A 13,602-nucleotide genomic window follows, 5' to 3' on the forward strand; every position below is an offset into this window, starting at 1 on the left:
CGAATACGCGAAACGCGCGTCCGGGGCGCCAGGCAAGGAGGGGGCACTTCACTCTGCTGACTATAATGGGTAAGCTGGATCTTTGATTTACTGCACTTAGTACACTATATCTGTGTGACTTCTTTTGAAGGGGATACCGGCTGGACCCTATATATGTGATCCTATGCTTTAATCCCTTTGGTGGTAAACGAATGAGGGACGTATTTTCACCTTGTATCCCCACCTATGCCCGGCCATTGTCATGTCTCCTTCCTATGGTCTCCTTTTAAATGCATAGTGCATATAGCACTCGTTGCAATTATTGTTAGTATGTCACTTCTGTATTAAATGAAGATTTATATATTTTTAGAAATATGTGGTTTTGGACATTTTTGCTCCGTTGTTTTGTGTTATATTTTGTCTGGAGCAGTCCCGACATTTTGTCGCCTGTTGGGCATTTTGGGAGAACTAATTGGTTTTGTTCTCTGCCATTTTCTACCTTGGTGCTTCATGATCCATTTATTAAATAAAGGTACCAAATGTAAATTTTTGGTGAAGAATCATCAACAAGTGGAATACAATTGTGAAGTTGAATGAAATTTATTGGTTATTTTAAATTTTTGTGGAAATTAAAAAACTGAAAAGTGGGGTGTGCAATATTATTAAACATCCCAAAGAGCACTGTGCAAGCGATCATATTGAAATGGAAGGAGTTTCATACCACTGCAAATCTACCAAGACCCGGTAGTCCCTCTAAACTTTCATCTCAAACAAGGAGAAGACTGATCAGAGATGCAGCCAAGAGGCCCATGATCACTCTGGATGAACTGCAGAGATCTACAGCTGAGGTGGGACAGTCTGTCCATAGAACAACAATCAGTCCTACACTGCACAAATCTGGCCTTTATGGAAGAGTGGCAAGAAGAAAGCCATTTCTCAAATATATGCATAAAAAGTGTCATTTAAAGTTTGCAACAAGCCACCTGGGAGACACACCAAACATGTGGAAGTAGGTGCTCTGGTCAGATGAAACCAAAATCAAACTTTTTGGCAACAATGCAAACGATATGTTTGGCGTAAAGGCAACACAGCTCATTACCCTGAACACACCATCCCCACCGTCAAACATGGTGGTGGCAGCATCATGGTTTGGGCCTGCTTTTATTCAGCAGGGACAGGGAAGATGGTTAAAATTGATGGGAAGATGGATGGAGCCAAATACAGGACCATTCTTGAAGAAAACCTGTTTGAGTCTGCAAAAAACCTGAGACTGGGACAGAGATTTATCTTCCAACAAGACAATGATCCCAAACATAAAGCAAAATCTACAATAGAATAGTTCACAAATAAACATATCCAGGTGTTAGAATGGCCAAGTCAAAGTCCAGACCTCAATCCGATCGAGAACCTGTGGAAAGAGCTGAAAACTGCTGTTCACAAACGATCTCCATCAAACCTCACTGAGCTCGAGCTGTTTGCCAAGGAAGAGTGGGCAAGAATTTCAGTCTGTACAAAACTGATAGAGACATACCTCAAGCGACTTGCAGCTGTAATCGCAGCAAAAGGTGGCGCAACAAAGTACTAACTTAAAGGGGCCGAATAATATTGCATGCCCCACTTTTCAGTTTTTGAATTTCCACAAAAATTGAAACTAACCAATAAATTTCATTCAACATCACAATTGTGTTCCACTTGCTGTTGATTCTTCATCAAAAATTTACATTTGGTATTTTTATGTTTTAAGTATGATATGTGGGAAAAGGTTGAAAAGTTCCAGGGGGCCGAATACTTTCGCAAGGCACTATAAATAGCAATGCGTTTCTCATAAAAACAAGCCAGATACTTCTTTATAGCCTTTTGTGACCACTTTCTCCAACATTTTTATGAGCTGTCCAAAGAAAAGATGCAGTATGAATACTTTGGCCCCGATTCATCAAGACTAATGATTTTTTCACTGGTCTTGGTGAAGAGACATGTTGGAGTAAGACGCTGCTGAATCGTGAGGAGGTAAGATTTCTGGTGTAGGGAACATCACAGTTTGTCATGAATTAGACAGCCTGTGTCATCATGCCTCCGTTGTGCTGCTATCTTGCCCCAGTTCCACCTATTTTGGGGAGCACGGAAAGACTGATGTTAACATAACAAAAGTTGCAAAATTTTTTGAACAACTCTGAGCTGTCACAAAATTTAGTGACTTTTCAAAGCTTTCTACACCAGAATTCAGGTAAAATTTAGGTCTTTAGGTCTTGAGTTTACACAAGTACATCACATAACTTCAGTAATGATAAGAGCTTTACTCCCAAACACACAGTTGTTTTATTTAAAAGCTACCGTACTGTCATGGCAACTCCCTGCACAGTCGTGGCCAAAAGTTTTGAGAGAAATCGAAAGCATAGCCAAAGGAACTTTACAAAAATTCATTTATAAACATAGCAAAAAGTAAGTGGTCACAAATGAATGCACAAATAGGACTCAGCAGACCCCCTTAATAAATGTGAAGCTAACATAGGTGCAAAATACTGATGAAACAACCACTCACAGCCTACCAGTTCATGGAGGGTTGATTGCCCAGTATAAGAATTGCTTAAAGATGAGGCTGGCAATAGGATGCACGTCACATACATGTAAAGCACAGTGCCCAGCCATCAGCCTATTACATGCTACTACTATTATTAGGCAGGCTGCCCTACACTCTATAAGTGGATCACATAGGGATAGGCAGGGCCGGCGTCAGCACCCGGCGCACTTGGGCAAATGCCGGGGCCCTAGAGAGAGAGGGGGGCCCACTCACGCTGTCATAGATACAGCTGGGAGAGCAAAGCAGGAGAACATGCCCTCTCCGCCCACAAAGTCACTGCTGGCTGCGTTCTCTTAACCCTTATGTGCCAGCTCTGACACAAGCATCTTCTCACTCAGTCAGTGCAGCCAGGCAGGCACATAGGGGTTAAGAGAAGGCAGCTGTTCTGTCTTCATACACGTTGATACGGTGTGTGATCCGACATACGGCATAAACCACTTCTGTCTCCCAAATAAGCAGACTGTTCTCTGTAGTCTAACTTGTTTATTGGTAAACATGAGCGTGGTAAAACTATAAGAATACAAATGATTTGTATAAGTATTGGGCAAATAATAACATGACTGCAACTAACAGGGAAAGCATACAGGATGATGCAACTTCTATAATAACTACATACAGCAGGTAACCAAAAATCACATTTCCTGTGTACTAGCTGCTATACAGTTAATCACACTCTGTACAACATTACATAGCAAGAACAGGGATAATGGTCTTACCGGATAATCTTAACCGGAATGGCAAGTAAGTGAGGTAGTTCAACACAGCAGATTAACACGTGTGTCCAGGGAAATACACAGAGAGAAAATGGAGTTTCCCCTTCCCATGATACCTTGGTGAATCCCAGAATGCAACACTCTAATAGTTACTGAAAAACACAGGTAATAAATGTAACCACCACTGGGTGGTGCTATAACACAGCAAAACCAAAACTATGGTATTAAACCTTTTTAAAGCTAGATACGAAACCTGACCTTCGCTAGAATGGGCAGAACACTCCCCGCTTGGCATCAACCGATGCCACCCACAGGTTCTTTTGGCGAAAACAGTAAGACAAGTTCAGCAACTGGTCTGAGGAATAGTTTACTCTCCCCGGACTTGCCTACTTTGACCTCGACCTTACGCACCTTCCCATCTTTGCTTGGGAGTATCTTAGTGATGAGGCCTAGTGGCCACTCATTACGGTGAGACTGGCTGTCTTTCATGAGAACGACATCACCAGTTTTGATGTTTGGTTTGTCGGTCTGCCACTTCTTCCTGGGTTGTAAGGTAGAGAGGTACTGCTTCCTCCATCTGTCCCAGAAGGTATTGGAGAGACTTTGGACTTGTCTCCATTGTCGTCTGTAGAGGTCCTTGTTGCTAAATTCTCCAGGTGGAGCACTGAGAACGCTGGCTTTCTGAGTAAGTAACATGGCAGGAGTGAGAATGGTCGGATCCTCAGAGTCACTAGAAAGTGAAGTCAATGGTCTAGCATTAATAATGGCCGAAACTTCTGCCAGGAATGTGGTCAAACTTTCATGTGTGAGTCTTGCGCTACCTGCTTGCAAAAAGATGGAGTCAAGGATTCTGCGTGCCATTCCTATCATCCTCTCCCAAGCGCCTCCCATGTGAGAAGAGTGTGGAAGATTGAAAGTCCAGGTGCATCCCTGCTCATTCAAGTACCTTTCCACACTGGTGGTGTCTAGGTTGGAAGGAATTTGAAGTTCTTTCACTGCTCCTACAAAGTTGGTACCTCTATCGGAGCGTATGTGCTTCACGGGGCCTCTGATGGCGATGAAACGTCGAAGTGCATTTATAAACCCTGAAGTGTCCGTGGACTAGATTACTTCGATGTGGACTGCTCTGATGGACATACAGGTGAACATAACCGCCCAGCGTTTGGCGTTGGCTTGGACTCTTCTAGTGTGCCGTGCAACCACAGACCATGGCCCAAATACGTCCAGTCCGACGTTGGTAAAAGGAGGTTCTGTACTAAGTCTGTCTGGTGGGAGATTGGCCATCTTTGGCTTTTGAGTCCCACCACGGAGTTTGCGACAAATCACACAGTTGTAAATGAGTTTACTCACGCATCGCTTTGCTCCAACTATCCATAATCCAGCCGTTCGTAGATTTCCTTCGGTAAATAGTCGGCCCTGATGTTTCACCAAGACGTGGTGATGTTGCACAAGCAGGGTCGTGACATGATGATGTCCAGGAATTATTATAGGGTGTTTCTCCCCAAATTCCACTTCAGCTTCTTGAAGACGACCTCCAATTCTTAACAGCCCATCTTGGTCTATGATTGGATCAAGCTTCTTCAAGACACTGTCTCTAGAGACAGGTTGGTTTTTATTGAGGTTATCTATTTCTTTGGCGTAACATTCACGCTGTATGGTACGAATTATAACGTTCTTGGCATTTTCCATGTTTGGAACGGTAAAGGCAAGCTTGCAGTGGTGCCAACCTTTGCAAGGTTTCTGGATGGCGGGTGACGTTGACTTGTAGGATCGAGCCACATGAATTAAACAAACGAGGGCACGAACAAGCGAGTTCCAAGTTGAGAACCTATTGAAATGGTGGGATTTGAGGTGATTATCTTTAGTCACCGTACGTAGGATGGATACCTGAGGGCGGATTTCCTCATCTGCCTCCGGATCTACCAGTTCAAAGATGTTTGACTCGTCCATGTATGGCGTCGACCAGTATAAGAATGTAGGGCCAGTAAACCAGGTTGTGTCCTTAAGGTGACTTGCTTCAATGGATCTGGTTGCGTGGTCCGCAGGGGAGACAAACCGAGATGCAAACTCGGCTTTGGGAAAATGGCCGCCGCGATCTCCATCTGCGCACGCACGGCATCCCGCGGCCATTTTCCTGAAATTTTCCTGTATTTTGCAGCATAGGTGGGGAATCAGGGTACACTGCATACACTATTGTAACGGACAGCGCAGGCCCTATTTAACAGTATTTTTATCTCAATCTGAAAAAACGGGGTGACAGGTTCCCTTTAAGCATTCCTATTATATATCTTATTTTACTATACATTGGGGTCTCATGTCATTATCATGCCTACAGGTACTACTATCTAGCGGCAGCTAGCTTGCATCTTAAGGCCTACATCTACTCTAGGTATTTTTTATTCTTCTATATACTTATTTGGCTTACATCTATAATACATTTCCTTCCTAATTATCACACTATTCCCCACAGCATTATTGTGCAGTACATTAGTCCATCCCGGTGGGATATTCTCAGTGCTCTTGGCTGCATACCATCTTTAGGTAAATCCTTGCCTCCTTTGTCCCACTCCGGTGTTACTTTGTATATATCTTGATAAGTTCCTATAGCACGGTTGGTGATGCTACATCCCTCTTTTATTAGGACTGGCCTATGTCCGGACTTAGTATTGTTCTTGGGGCTATTTCTTTGGGCTCTGTGCCTTTGGTGTTCATTTCTGATTGTATGCTGTTTCAGTCTTATTTTTTGTGTTTGTTATGATTTATGTATTTGTATTTTCCGTTTTTTCCACAGCGTTTTATGATTAAGAACCCGGTTGGGTTTGAAACGTCATCTGTATGCACGCTTTTTCTACTGCATATATATTGGCATTGCTGTTTATCCAATGTGTATGTACACCAATAAATTGTTTGATTCACTTGCAAAATATTCCATCCGTGAGTGCGGTGTATTTTCCTATTTCTATTATTAAGGACTTTTTTGTCCATTACACCAGCACCCTCCTCTGGCATAGCAAGAGTGCAGACTAATTTCTCTCTGACATTGTTTGTGGGCGGAGAGAGCACGTTCTCTGCTCTGCTCTGGCCCCTGGCTGGCTGCAGTGCTGAATAGGGTTGAGCGAAACGGATTGGTCATTTTCATAAATCGGCGACTTTTAGGCAAAGTCGGGTTTCATGAAACCCGAACCGATCCTACAGTGGGATCGGCCATGCGGTACACGATCAGAGCGCCAAAGTCGCGTTTCATATGACGCTGTCACCGCCGTTTTTCATCCAATGAAGGAGGACCCAGAGTGTGGGCAGCGTGATGACATAGGTCTCGGTCCCCACCATCTTTGAGAAAGGCATGGCAGTGATTGGCTTGCTGTCTGTGGCGTCACAGGGGGTATAAAGGGGCGTGCACGCCGACCGCCATCTTACTTCTGCCGATCTGAGCATAGGGAGAGGTGTTGCTGCAGTTAGTCAGAAGCAGGGACAGAGTTAGGGAGGAAATATAAACCCCCAAACCGCTTGCGCTGGAGCAATTTTCACTGTCCCACACCACCTTTTTGTGCAGGGACAGTGGAGGTCGTATTTTAGTGCAGCAGCTGCATAGCTGTGTGCACAGTGCTGTGCAAACCAACTGCTTTTTTTAAAGCAAAATTCCTGTTGCTCCTTTCTGCACAGTTACCTATCTTGTTTATTTGTCCACATTTTTGTGTTAAGCAGTCCTTTTTATTGCTGCCCTACTTGTCCTGAGCTCATTGTAGGGAGCTTGTTATTTATTTATTTTTTTTTAAATAATAATTCCAGCCACTTTCTGGCAAGTTCATAGTGTTGTGTTATACCACTGGGCCAGAGTTGTGTTTCTGTGTCTCCCCCCCAAAAAAAGGGAGATTAAAATTCGCACACAGTGTATATTCTGCTGTACTGCTAGTGTGTCGTATATATCAGGCAGCCACTTTCTGGCAAGTTCATAGTTTACTGTTATACCACTGGGCCAGAGTTGTGGTTCTGTGTCTCCCCCCCCCCCAAAAAGGGAGATTAAAATTCGCACACAGTGTATATTCTGTTGTACTGCTAGTGTGTCATATATATCAGGCAGCCACTTTCTGCCACGTTCATAGTTTACTGTTATACCACTGGGCCAGAGTTGTGGTTCTGTGTCTCCCCCCCAAAAAAAGGGAGATTAAAATTCGCACACAGTGTATATTCTGCTGTACTGCTAGTGTGTCATATAAATCAGGCAGCCACTTTCTGCTACGTTCATAGTTTACTGTTATACCACTGGGCCAGAGTTGTGGTTCTGTGTCTCCCCTCCCAAAAAAGGGAGATTAAAATTCGCACACAGTGTATATTCTGCTGTACTGCTAGTGTGTCATATATATCAGGCAGCCACTTTCTGCCACGTTCATAGTTTACTGTTATACCACTGGGCCAGAGTTGTGCTTCTGTGTCTCCCCCCCCCAAAAAAAAAGGGAGATTAAAATTCGCACACAGTGTATATTCTGCTGTACTGCTAGTGTGTCGTATATATCAGGCAGCCACTTTCTGCCACGTTCATAGTTTACTGTTATACCACTAGGCCGGAGTTGTGGTTCTGTGTCTCCCCCCCAAAAAAAGGGAGATTAAAATTCGCACACAGTGTATATTCTGCTGTACTGCTAGTGTGTCATATATATCAGGCAGTCACTTTCTGCCACATTCATAGTTTACTGTTATACCACTGGGCCAGAGTTGTGCTTCTGTGTCTCCCCCCCCCCCAAAAAAAAAGGGAGATTAAAATTCGCACACAGTGTATATTCTGCTGTACTGCTAGTGTGTCGTATATATCAGGCAGCCACTTTCTGGCACATTCATAGTTTACTGTTATACCACTGGGCCAGAGTTGTGGTTCTGTGTCTCCCCCCCCAAAAAAGGGAGATTAAAATTCGCACACAGTGTATATTCTGCTGTACTGCTAGTGTGTCGTATATATCAGGCAGCCACTTTCTGGCACGTTCATAGTTTACTGTTATACCACTGGGCCAGACTTGTGGTTCTGTGTCTCCCCCCCAAAAAAAGGGAGATTAAAATTCGCACACAGTGTATATTCTGCTGTACTGCTAGTGTGTCGTATATATCAGGCAGCCACTTTCTGGCACGTTCATAGTTTACTGTTATACCACTGGGCCAGAGTTGTGGTTCTGTGTCTCCCTCCAAAAAATGAAGAAGTCTGGTGGAAGAGGCCGTGGGCGGGGGTTGTCAGCTGGTACTGATGGTGGTGCTGCATCTGGTGGTAGTGGCAAAAGCACAGCAGCACCTAAGGCTGGAGGTGTTGAGCCTGCGTCATCGTCTGGCTACACAAGGCCTCGAAGGCTCCCTTACCTGGGAGTAGGAAAACAGCTTTTAAAGCCGGAGCAGCAGGAAAAAGTTTTGGCTTTCCTTGCTGACTCAGCCTCTAGCTCTTTGGCCTCCTCTTCCCAAAGTTCAAAATGTCACAGCAGCCAGTCGTCAGTGGATGCTCCCGGTCAGGAACAAGACGTTTCCTTGTGTCCTTCTCCCAAACCAAAAGTGAAGGATGCGTCAGGCGACACAACAGGTTACTCCATGGAGCTCTTTGCACATACCGTGCCTGGGTTAGAAAGGGAAATTGTACCCTGCCCATTACAAGAAGAATCGGACATGGAGTGCACTGATGCACAGCCACAGCTAGATTATGATGCTGTTCCATCGAGTCAGATCACTACATTGCCCTCGCAGTTTGCTGAGCCAGAATCTGACCCTGATGAGACTATGGTGCCCTGTCCCGAACGCTATAGCACCTTACACGGTGACACTGAGGAAGGTGCACATGACATTGAGGAGGATGAGGTGATATATGACCCAGTTGTTGACCCAGATTGGCAGCCATTGGGGGAAGAGGGTGGCGCTGCCACTAGCTCAGAAGCGGAGGAGGGTTATCCACAGCAGCACCAATCTACATCGCAACAGCTGTCATCTGGCAGGCGCGTATCAGGCAAAAAACGTTTGACAAAGCCAGTTTTAGGACAGCGTGGCCATCCTGTGAAAGTTGCACAGCGTGCAATGCCTGAAAAGGAATTTCATAGTAGGAAGAGTGCAGTGTGGCATTTTTTTGACCAAGATCCCAATGATCAGTCAAAAGTGATCTGTAAAAAATGCTCAAAGACCTTTAGCAGAGGGAAGATTCTTAACAATTTAAATACAACGTGCATGCGTAGACATTTAAACAGCATGCACTTGCAAGCCTGGACTAACTACCTAACGTCCCGTACCGTTGGTGCACCAGGTCTGAATGAAGGTAGTCAGCACTGCAACATTGCTTCCCTCACTGTAAGCCCACCGGTTAGGACACCAGCAGCAAATGTGGAGGGATCGTCGCTAGGCCAAAGCAGTCAGGGAGTCAGAAGGTTATTGGTAGGAAGCACTGTATGTAGGCCAACATCATTAACTCACTCTCAATCTGCCATGTCCACAACCACCACCACCGCTAGTTCCACCATAGGCAGCTCTCCAGTCCAGCTCACCCTAGGAGAGACTCTTGTTAGGAAACGAAAGTACTCATCCTGTCATCCGCGTACAAAGGGTTTGAACGCCCACATTGCCAGACTTATCTTGTTAGAGATGATGCCCTACCGGTTGGTTGAAAGTGAAGCTTTCAAAGCCCTGATGGCCTACGCAGTACCACGCTATGACCTACCCAGTCGCCACTTCTTTGCGAGAAATGCCATCCCAGCCCTCCACCAGCATATCAAAGACCGCATTGTCCATGCACTGAGGCAGTCTGTCAGTGGAAAGGTGCACCTCACAACAGATGCATGGACCAGTAGGCATGGCCAGGGACGTTACGTGTCCATCACGGCGCACTGGGTTAATGTCGTGGATGCAGGGTCCACAGGGGACAGCAATAGTGGGACAGTTCTGCCTAGCCCACGATCTAGGAAACAGTTGGCTGTAGACGTTCGCCACCCCACCTCCTCCTCCTCCTCCTCTAGAAGCGAAAGCTCATCCACAGAGCGCTGTTGCACGACCACTCCATCCGCAGCTGCCAGTGTTGCACACGAGGTGTCCATTACGGAACAGCTAGTGGGAAGCGTCAGCAGGCCGTGTTTGAAATGAAGTGTTTGGGCGACAACAGACACACCGCGGAAGTTCTGGCCGAGTTCTTGCAGCAAGAAACTCAGTCATGGCTGGGCAGTGTATGGCTGCCATAGCCCTTTCACAACTCAAACACATACCTTGCCTGGCTCACACTTTGAACCTGGTGGTGCAGTGCTTTCTTAAAAATTATCCAGAGTTACCAGCCCTGCTCCTGAAGGTGCGAAGACTTTGCTCGCACATCCGTCGGTCGCCCGTACACTCCAGCCGTATGCTGAACCATCAGCGATCGCTCAATCTTCCACAGCACCGCCTAATTATCGACGTTGCAACAAGGTGGAACTCCACATTGCACATGGTTCAGAGGCTGTGTGAACAGAGGCGTGCTGTCATGTATTTGTGGGAGGATACGCATACACGGGCAGGCATTTGGATGGCAGACATGGAGTTGTCTGGTGTGCAGTGGTCCAAGCTACAAGACCTCTGTCAAGTCCTTCAGTGTTTTGAGGAATGCACACGGCTGGCAAGTGCAGACGACGCCATCATAAGCATGAGCATCCCACTTATGCGTCTGCTGATGCAAAGTTTGACGCACATCAAGGAGCTGGCGTCTGCAGCCGAGGAGGAGGGAATCCTTGATGACAGTCAGCCATTGTCTGGTCAGGGAACTGTCCAGGACGAGGTGGCGGTCGAAGAGGATGAGGAGGATGATGATGGGGATGACTATGTATGGGAGGAGGATGCTTCTCAGGGGCCACTTGAAACTGGTGGCGTTGCAAGGTCAGGTACAGGTTTCTTGCGGGACACTTGTGATGTGGATTTCCAAGAAAGTGCTCCTCAACCCAGCAGGACCATTGAATTGACACCAGGAACATTGGCCCACATGGCTGAGTATGCCTTGCGTATTCTAAAAAGGGACCCCCGCATTGTCAAAATGATGACCGATGACAATTACTGGTTGGCCTGCCTCCTGGATCCACGCTATAAAGTGAAAATGCAAAACATCATGCCACATGAGAACCTTGAGCAAATATTGGCTACCAAACAAGCAACTCTTGTAGACCGTTTGGTTCAGGCATTCCCAGCACACAGAGGTTGTGATGGTCCTCACACTTGCCGTAGGGGGCAACATGGCAGAGGTGCTAGAGGTGCAGAAATCCGAAGTGGCGTTGGACAGAGGGGTTTTCTGACAAGGTGAGTGATTTTTCAATGACCGCTGACACAACAGGGACTGCTGCATCTATTCAAAGTGACAGGAGACAGCATTTGTCCAGTATGGTTACAAACTATTTTTCATCCCTTATCGATGTTCTCCCTCACAGGTCATTCCCCTTTGATTACTGGGCATCTAAACTAGACACCTGGCCCGAATTGGCAGAATATGCATTACAGGAGCTCGCTTGCCCTGCTGCCAGTGTGCTTTCAGAAAGAGTCTTCAGTGCTGCTGGTTCAATACTGACCGAAAAAAGGACACGTCTGGTTACCCAAAATGTAGATGATCTAACCTTCATTAAAATGAAACAATCATGGATTGCCAATTCTTTTGCCCCACCTTCCCCTGCTGACACGTAGCTTGGGTGATAAATGACTCGCTTTTGCCCTCCTCTTACTGACTTTGCCAATTCCTCCATTTGCAGCTGCTGAATGTCCACCATAGGCCATTTTTATACCTCCCTAAATGGGCTGACTCCCCCCACAGGACCGTGGTCACCACTTGGCGCAAGCACCTGTGCAAGTGCCATTTGCATGGACAGGTGGGTGCGCCCACTCTACCTCTACTAAACAAAGCTGAGTTTCAATCTACAGGCTTTCGGCCTCTATCAACAATATGAAACTGCATTTGGCCTGGTTCTTGGTTTGGGCCTAGTGACGTCTGCTGCTGCCTCTTGGTTTCCTCAAAGAAACAAAGCTGAATTTCAATCTACAGGCTTTCGGCCTCTATCAACAATATGAAACTGCATTTGGCCTGGTTCTTGGTTTGGGCCTAGTGACGTCTGCTGCTGCCTCTTGGTTTCCTCAAAGAAACAAAGCTGAGTTTCAATCTACAGGCTTAAGGCCTCTATCAACAATATGAAACTGCATTTGGCCTGGTTCTTGGTTTGGGCCTAGTGACGTGTGCTGCTGCCTCTTGGTTTCCTCAAAGAAACAAAGCTGAGTTTGAATCTACAGGCTTTCGGCCTCTATCAACAATATGAAACTGCATTTGGCCTGGTTCTTGGGCCTAGTGACGTCTGCTGCTGCCTCTTGGTTTCCTCAAAGAAACATTGCTGAGTTTCAATCTACAGGCTTTCGGCCTATATTTAGAATTTGAAACTGTATTTGCCCTACTAGTTTGGTTGGGCCCTACTAACAGTGTCTGCTGCTGCTTGTTGTTGTCCTCCACTGAACAAAGCAATGCTGCCTGTTTACTCCTGTTACCAATTTTTTTCTGCTTTTAGCCTCCTTTTTTATTTTGGGCCTATATCTGTGTTTCCTCCTCATCCTGCCTATTACCCAGCCACTGCTTGATGGGTCTGCTGGTACATTGACCCAGACCACTATATTCCCCTTGCATTCTACACAGCCAGAATCTCACCCTGCTGAAAGTCAGGTCCCCCTTCCCGCATACTATACCACGTTACACGGGGACAAAGAGGAAGGTGCATATGAAAGTGCAGGTTCCTTCATCAGGTGGGGGGGGGGCATACTCGTTGGCAACGTCACTGTCACAGGGCCTGTCATAGTACGCAAATGTGTCACTGCCGGTGGGAGGCGCCCCCGCCGTCAAACACAACACCGTACTTTGAGGGGCCCTGTGTCAGTGCCAATGCGAACGAGTGGGCCCCCCCCTGCTTGATCTGGATCACAGCACTTGCAAAGTTGAAATACTTACCTTTCCCTGCTCCACCGCCGTGACGTATTCCACATTTCCTGGGCCCAAGAAAAAATTGAGCCAGCCCTCCCCCCACAACTTTAATCAAATGACCCCCAATTTTCAATGCCTAACTATTATTATAAGGTTAATTAAGATTGACAAGCTTAAGTAACAAGAATTGATGTTTTTGACATTAAAATGGGCTCTGTAGGTGTTTTTCTGTCCTCCACTCACTGCTGACTTTTATTCCCCATTGACATGCATTGGGTTTTGTGTTTCACTCGGCCCCCCGACTTTTCGCAATGATCGGCCGATTTCCCCCCAGATCCGACTTTTCACAAAGTCGGATTTTGCGAAACCCGACTCGATCCTGAAAAAGTAAAAGTCGCTCAACTCTAGTGCTG

This window comes from Ranitomeya imitator, chromosome 5, assembly GCF_032444005.1.
Source record: "Ranitomeya imitator isolate aRanImi1 chromosome 5, aRanImi1.pri, whole genome shotgun sequence".
NCBI classification, from domain to species: Eukaryota; Metazoa; Chordata; class Amphibia; order Anura; family Dendrobatidae; genus Ranitomeya; species Ranitomeya imitator.